This window comes from Ipomoea nil, unplaced genomic scaffold (genome assembly GCF_001879475.1).
Source record: "Ipomoea nil cultivar Tokyo-kokei standard unplaced genomic scaffold, Asagao_1.1 scaffold1617, whole genome shotgun sequence".
In the NCBI taxonomy this organism is placed as follows: domain Eukaryota; kingdom Viridiplantae; phylum Streptophyta; class Magnoliopsida; order Solanales; family Convolvulaceae; genus Ipomoea; species Ipomoea nil.
The window spans coordinates 462,992-471,817 of NW_017618045.1; positions in this window are offsets into that span (position 1 = coordinate 462,992).

Here is an 8,826-nt window from a genome sequence, read left to right on the forward strand (position 1 = left end):
AACAAAAATTATCCAAACAAGTAGTTAGAAACAACAACAAAAAATAAATAAATAAATAAATAACTTGAAATTATGCATAGATTTTAATAATAACAAATTATCTTGTTATAGCGTATATGCCGCATATATGTCTAGAGAAAGAAACTAGTGGATAGGTTAAATGAGTTTAATTTGAATGTGAATCAACAATATAGAGAAGACATAATTTGAAATGGGAGAAAACTGGAAAAGTTGAGAACATGAAAAAAATTATAACTTAGGTGTAAGATTAATTTAAGTGGGAGGGGGGCCAAATATTTTGAAAGAACAATAAAATTTTAATATTCTATATAATAATTTTTTTTAAATTAATATTTTATATATATTAAAAAATTGGGATTGGGGTGGGGTTGGGGGGGGGGGGGGGGGGGGGGGCAAGGCCCCCCAAGGCACACACTTGCCTCCGCCATTGGTCACTCATTTGTTATATTAATTACAAGACTATTAATTTGCATATATTTAGTTAATATTATTAACTACGGTTAAAAGCTAATTACTATGTAATGTGATGTCACTTTTGTTATCATTCCAAATGAGTTGTCACAGGATCAAATCCCAATTGTAGATACGAATTGTGAAATTAATAAATTAAACAATTTATTATAACGATATATTAAGTGAAATAATTTGAAAATTTTGTGAAATAATATATTTTTAATTTAATAATTTATTAACATATGACTGTTGTAATTCAGCCTATCAACTCGTTAGTTCTCGCGTGATGTTTGCACGGTAATGCTTGGCAATTTATGTATATGAGTATATAGAATAGATAAGTAAAAGAGAGAGAAAGAACACAATGTATAGAACACAATCACATGAGACCCACTTTTAATTAAGCCTTCACCCTCAATTTATAGAGATGATTATAACCTTTCACATCCTTTAACATAAGTAATGAAATAAGTAAAGGCTAACAAAAGGTCACAAGTTTAATGGCCATAATAATAAAATATTTATAACACTCCCCCTTGGCCATTAAATAACTATACTTTCATGCCTCGTTAAAAACCTCGCTAGAAAAACCCAGTGCGAAAAACCTAGACGAGGAAAAGAATACACGAAGTATGTTGATCCATGTGTTGCACCGGTTGCCTCATTAAAAACCTTAGCCTAAGAAAACCCAGTGGGAAAAAACTTAGTCAAGGAAAAAAGTACAACCATAAGCCTTCTGGGCATAATCTTCAAGATTTCAAGAGTCTTCAGGACTATCCACTCAAATGCACCAACATCGGTTGCCTCATTAAAAACCTTAGCTTAAGAAAACCCTGTGGGAAAAACTTAGCTAAGGGAAAAAGAGTAGAACCATCTGCTTTCGTAGCATAATCTTCAGGATATCAAAAGTCCTCTAGATTGTCCATTCTAGCATAGCTAGGGGTTGTCGCTCCCCATGAAGATAAGAATCTTCTAAACCTACGCATCCCAATTTTATAAACATATTACTCAAAAGTGGATGCAGGCAGAGATTTAGTGAACCTATCTGCAAGATTGTTCAGTGGGGCAAACATTCTCAACAAGAATTTTACAACTCTTCTAGAGTTCATGTGTGTAGAAGGACTTAGGTGCAACATATTTTGTAAGGTTCCCCTTAACAAAACTATTACTTGCTTGTGCAACACAATCTTATTTGTCCTCATATGGGACATTGGGGGTAAAAATATAACATAACCAGTTTTGGACTTGGCATCATAGAGATCAAATAAAAGAACCAGTGCTCAAGTAGCCCATCAAAACCACATATGGGTTTCTCACATAAACGTCAAAAACTTTGTACCTCGAAGGTGCTGGAGGATATGTTAAATACCATTCCAATTTTCATTGTAGGGGGAACACTAAATGTTGCTAGCAATTTCATCGCAAATTCAATATCAGGCCTGATGCGATTATGGAACTTCTAGTTCAATAATAGTGCTCCAATAGCAATGATGTAATGGACTTCCAGTCCCTAAATATCCTCATTATAATCTTCAAGTCTAAATGGTCATTTATCTACTTCAAGAGATTATTGGACAACCGTTTGTGTGATAAGTAAATAATACTTGTCTATATAAAACATCTTCAAGATATTTTTCAAGTAGGCTAACTCGTGTATAAAACTTCTTCAAGCAAGGGGAAGCTCGATCTTCAAGTCGAGACAATACTTGGATTTCCAAGTCTTTTATTTCAAAACTTCGTCTTTCGGCATGAGCTGATATCACCAAGCTCTCTATGTGTTTCAATAACATTTAAATCATCATTACCGACTGAGATAATAAACAAATAACTCCATTAGCAATTCTTTAACGAACACATAATGGTACATATTTGCATATTCCTTCTTCGGGGGGAAACACTCAGTCAATAATATTCAAGTCATACAAAGACTTTAGTTCACTTTCCTAATTTCAAAAGTGTTGAATCCATCAGGAATTTACAAATAAATATTAGCGTCTATTGACCAGTAAGTTTGCGGTCATGACACTCATCAACTGCATATCGAAATTTATAATTTACTGCCAATGATGTTAATTAGCGGAACGTAATGCCATCTGTTATGGGAGAGAACATTTGATCAAAATCAATTTAGGGTCTCTGCGTAAACCCTTAAGCTATAGTCTCGCTTTATATCATACCACCAAATTATTTGTATTTCTCTTTTGTACAAACACCCATTTGTAACCTTCAGGGTTAACATTAAATGGTGTACATGTTATAAAGAGAATACAGTTTTAGCGAGTTGAGTTGTATATGCCTTAATTGCTCTTTTATACATTAAAAAAAAAAATCAGGGCACTACTAGTGCCTAGCTCTGGATCCAGATTCTCATATACTAAGAGCAATTTATAAGGCAATTGTGTTGTCGACAACTATAACATTTTTCATAAATTTCTCCCATATATATAAAATAATGGCAATTTCTAATTCAACCAGACTCTAGCCATTTCCCAAAGATATTTTTATCTGGTCGCTCCGCATCCCCAGTATTATGATTTTGGGTGCACCTATAATTTTACTGGGATTTTTCGCCTTCCAGACGAATGTCTTCTGGACAAATATCTGCAGGACATACTTCTTTAAGCGATTTCAAGAGTGACGAAATTTTCTACTAGATATAGCTTTCCGCGGATTCTTGTCTTTTATACCAACATGTCTCCACGCTTCTAGCGTCAAGGAGCATTGGTAAATACATACGATCCAAGTTCGGGAAGATACATGGGACCTAGTCACTCTTTTTATCAGTATATATATTGGCAGATTAATTATCTTTTGAACTTCCAGTTCAGTTTACTTTTTATGAACTTCTAGTTCAGTCAACCTAGTACGTGGATTCAAATATTGAAGATCAATCATTCATAGAATATCAATCATTCATAGAATTTCTCGGCATTCTATAAAATTTGGGCTCTTATCTCCCCCTAATGTCGTGAAATGATCTTCATAAAGTGTGCAGTCAGCGTACATAATTATATATTGATCCCTTATCATGGGCTCTAAAGATTTAAATAACAGACGGAAGTTTATAATCAACATATACATGCTCACAATGTACGCTATGGTGGTGATATAGGAAAAAGACTGCACATTGTGAATAAAACGCAGATGGGAAATGTTTGATTTTATACCACGTACTAAGTGTTAGGGGGAATACTTATGATATGCAGCAGACCAGATTGTGATAACAACAATAACATATAAAACTGATGTCACCAACAAGAAAATATATAATTGCCCAAGGCGATGCACTAGCTCATGCTATACTATAAAATCATGTGGGTCTTTAAAGTCTTTAAAAGTGCATCGCAACATATGAAGTACCCAAAACACATATGCAATCATCTAAGAGTAACACATATAATCAGATATGAAAGCATACATATCAAATGATATTATAAGGGTATACAACAATCATAAGGAAGTTGGAAGCTTGTCAAATAAAATAGATCTTCAGGATCTCCCAAAAATCCTTATCCTCAACTTTACATTAGTTCACTCACTGGTTAGGGAATTGCTTCGTGCAAATTTACATGATATAATTTACTCCCTCATTTGCTTCGGGCAAACTGATATGAAATAATTTATTCCTTCGTTTGCTTCAGGCAAATTGATATGATATAATTCATTCTCTCGTTTGCTTCGGGCAAACTGATATGATATAATTCGCTTCTATCTTCCAAACCAATAACATCTAAATCAATCATATCATGTATGGCAATAAGTCAAAGATCATTCTTATAAAGGAGTATATCACTCCTTAAACAACACAGAATTGCACTAAGCCATAGTCGGAGAGGGATTTGTCTTGTTGACATCATAAATTTAGTCAAAAGCGGATTGTCATAATTTGTTGATAATAGCAATCCTTCCGGGATTGATATAGGATTTATGGAACAAATAATAATTCAATTTTGAATTAGCAACCAGTCAATTACATACGAGAGTCATGATTGCATACATGAGAACAAATTTGAGTAAATAAGCATGCAAATTAAGAGAACTAACTCTGAGAAGTAAACTTTCGGAATAGTAAATTTCGATAGTAAAATCAGCAAAGTAAAATCACTTCACCCTCATAATAATTTGCGTCCAAAAATAACTTTGCGCTCAAAAACACTTTTGGAGTATATATACTTCTCGGCCAAACAATAAATATTGCGGCAATGAATTAACTTTTCGGGTGCTTCAGGCATAAACTAACTTCTCGGATGCTTCAAGCATGAGCTAACTTTTCAGATGCATCATGCTTCAGGCATGAGCTAACTTTTTGGTTATGAATATATTTTCATGTATTACTCAAAACATTTTCATGACATCAATCATTTGTTCATCATTTCATTATCATCATTAATCGCAATATTTGCTTCAGGCAAATTAGAATCATCAAGATGAGACTCATTCTTCGATGACCAAATGCTTTAATTTGGTGTGCGGTACATAGGGGCAAATGCCCTTCACACCCATATAAGCCATATTGATAGCAAACTTGCTTCTGGTTAGAATTTTGCCTCGATAAGTTTGGTCGTCCTTGACTATTTTGACCACTTTGCTTCTTATTTTGTGCTCGAAACTCAAACCACCTCAGTTATAACCCCGAACGCAACCCCTTATAAAGTTGCTCAACTGGGCAACATTATGTGCTTCAGGCACCAGTGCAAAACCAACCAGACATGCATTATGATTCTTCATCAACAACTGGTTGTGCTTCTTAGCCACAAGGAGTGCTAAAATTATTATAGAATGTTTCTCATAACTTGTTGTTCTGTACTGCTGCTGAAGTACAAGATTACTCGCATGAAAAGTTGGCAAGGTCTTTTCAATTAAATCTTTCTCTGAAACTTCTTGCTTGTAGAGCTTTAGTTGCGAAACTATTTTATGAAGGGCCGAATTATAATCAATCACTGACTTATAATCTTGAAACCTAAGATTAAGCCAGTCAAATTGGGCTTGAGGAAAGACAATCGATGACTACTGGTCAAAACGGTCCTTCAAGGACTTCCATAATGCAAAATGGTCCTTTTTAGTGAAGTATTCATTTTCAGGTTGTGGTTCAAGTGGTGATGAGAGCCTGCGCCTTCTGGGCATTAGTACACTGTGACTTAGCAACAATGGTTTGGCTCAGTTCTTTAGACGCGAGATGAATCTCGATGTCTAGAGCCTAAGTCAAATAGTTGCTTTCGTCAAGTACAAGCTCATTAAATTCTCGTTTGGTGATAGAAGACATGATCTACAAAACATATTTCATATGGTCTCATATACATTCATACTTCTCCATGTAAACATAATAATATCACTTGTTCATATCAAGGAAATAATTTAAAAGGATCTCTAGATGCAAAGCAAACTTCAAGAGATGAAATCGAAAGGTAAAAACTGAAAAACAATTTGACCTTTCAGATACACACAAGAAACCATAAAGTTGACCTTTCAGATACTCAACCTTTCAGATACATGCAAGAGAAATATTCACCCAAAATAATATTTGAAGCATTGTAACATGTCGAATAACATGCTAATTTTTGCAGCAATAAATTACAAAATAACCATGATCAACGTAATTTAGCAACAACATCCATACAATTTAATTTGGATGTTCTTATGCACCGAATTGGTGCATAAAGCAACGAGCCGTGCATAAAGCAACGAGCCATGCTACTCCTCAATTCTAAATTAAGCTTTACAAAGTTTTACCTAGCTATTTAAGCTTAATTAGGTGAGAATACTAATGATGTCACCTTCCGATTAATTGTAATTAGCACTAATTAGGTACTTAATCTGCACAACTCAGTGCATACAACAACAACAACAACAATAAAGACATATAAAATATGTACAATGTATGGTATAAATAAATTATTATTCTTATATAGGAGTATTCCATTTCTTAAATAACATTTAAACAAATTACATGGTTTCTTCCGATTCAAAAATCAAAATAAAATCGGAAATCCATATTCAAAAATTTGCAAGCATATATACGAATCATATGAACATGTGCAATATAAAACCATGTATTATACGAATCTTATGAACATGCTTGCCTAATATAAAAACATATATTGTAACATATCCAGGCATACCGTTCACCGAAGATTACAATAGAGACTCGTGCTAATAACGTGTTGTAATTCAGCCTATCAACTCGTTAGTTCTCGCGTGATGTTTGCACGGTAATGCTTGGCAATTTATGTATATGAGTATATAGAATAGATAAGTAAAAGAGAGAGAAAGAACACAATGTATAGAACACAATCACATGAGACCCACTTTTCATTAAGCCTTCACCCTCAATTTATAGGGATGATTATAACCTTTCACATCCTTTAACATAAGTAATGAAATAAGTAAAGGCTAACAAAAGGTCACAAGTTTAATGGCCATAATAATAAAATATTTATAACAATGACAAACATTATTAGATGTTAGTATGTTATGACGCTACGTTAAATGAATTCTATTATATATATATTTTTAAATTCTATTCTCTTATTTTTATTTTTTGACGTCATAGACAATGATAGATTATTTTTATTATGCGAACTTTAAAAATTTGAGAATGTATAAAATTTAGAAGTAGAACTCAGAAGTCTACTTAAAAATTTTAATGTTATAATAACTAGCTTCGATCAGCCCCTACCTAAAAATCTAAAATTTCTAGCTTTGAGTCTTTGACACTGCTGAGAATCCTTTTAAAAGTACATACTTTCCACATGCTATTCATTAATTGGACGGATTAGAAATAAAAGAGAAAACACATATCAGGTCACTCCTAGTCTCCTATTGTCAATAGTTAGTATAGTCACCACGTCAAAAGTGTAGGGATGGAAAAGAGAGTGTTAAATAAATGTCATTTAAACATTGCAAGAAATTTTAAGAAATCTCACTGAGTAGTTGAATTAGTTTTTGGGTAAAAGATTATATTTAAAGATGTAAGATTGAATTTTAATCATTACAAAAGTTTTAAGAGTTGTCTCACGAGTAGTTCAATTAATTTTTGAGTGAAAAATTATACTTAAAATGTAAGATAGATTGTATTTTAACCGTCACAGAGTGAGAATTATTTTGCCTTTGTATGGGATGGTTTCTGAATATTGAGTTACTTTTGTTTCAACCGCAAACTATTTACTACCTTTGAGACGGCTAATTGTGAGAAGGTATGGATGTGAAATTTTGCTTAGTCTCATGTTGAAGGCATGAACAAGGTCATTCTCAAGATGACATGTAGAAAGGAGCTAACTTTAAACAATGTTTTGTACGTGCCGGAACTGTGGAATAACTTTATTTGTGGTTAATGGCTGAACAAGCATGCCTTCCAGAAAGTTTTTGAGTTAGACAAAGTTGTTTAGGCTTTGGAATGTATGTAGATAAGTGTTATGTACTAGATGAGCTTTTTAAGTTCAATGTAATAACTGTAATTAATAAAAGTGTTATTAAATTATACTTATTTGCTTGAGTACGTCTTGATGTTATTTGTGAGTCTGTGACATGGTAGAATATGTCATATTAATTTTGATTCTATATGTAGATTAATTAACTTGGATCATATTCCTGCAATCTAAATTAATGATAATTCCAAATACAAGATTGTTGAGACAAAACTAACGAGAATTCATTTTAAATTGATTGAAAGGAAATTGAACCGTTTGATATGGCTATGGATAATGAGTGTGTGTCTAACTTTATGGATTGACATTATGTTGATTGTTTAGTAAAATTGCTTAAATGTTTATATGAAATGACTGTTAGAATTTCTATATCTTTGTATGTAGCATCTGATACCTTTTTCTTTGAGGATTCTGAATTGTCTTGCATTTTGAATGAAATTGTAGGAGTTGATTCTGGTAGTGTTCAATTGATGGGAATGAACATGAGGGTCAAGTTTGAAAAATACTTAGGACCCTTATTATTTCTTTTGTAATTGGATCATAAAACTTAAAAAGTGTGCAATCGAACAATCAAACAAGCAAAATTTATGCAATTGAAATATTTTTTTAATGATTTCTTTTAATGCAATTTAGGTTTAAAAAATTTAAACTTTCATCCCAACTAGTATGACAAAGAAAAGTGGGATTCTTAGTACATACCATATAATTAATATGATCAAATTCTACTAAGAAAAATTAGAAAAATGTCTTAATTGTACATATTTTACTTGTTTAATGATTTTTTTTTTTGAAACAACTTGTTTAATGATTTAATTGTACAGTTTTAAAGTTTAATGATCTAATTACCAAAAAAAAAAAAAAAAAAAAAAAAAAAAAAAAACTAAGTTTAGTTACCTAGCTATTTGGTACTCTTTCCTTAATTTTATGA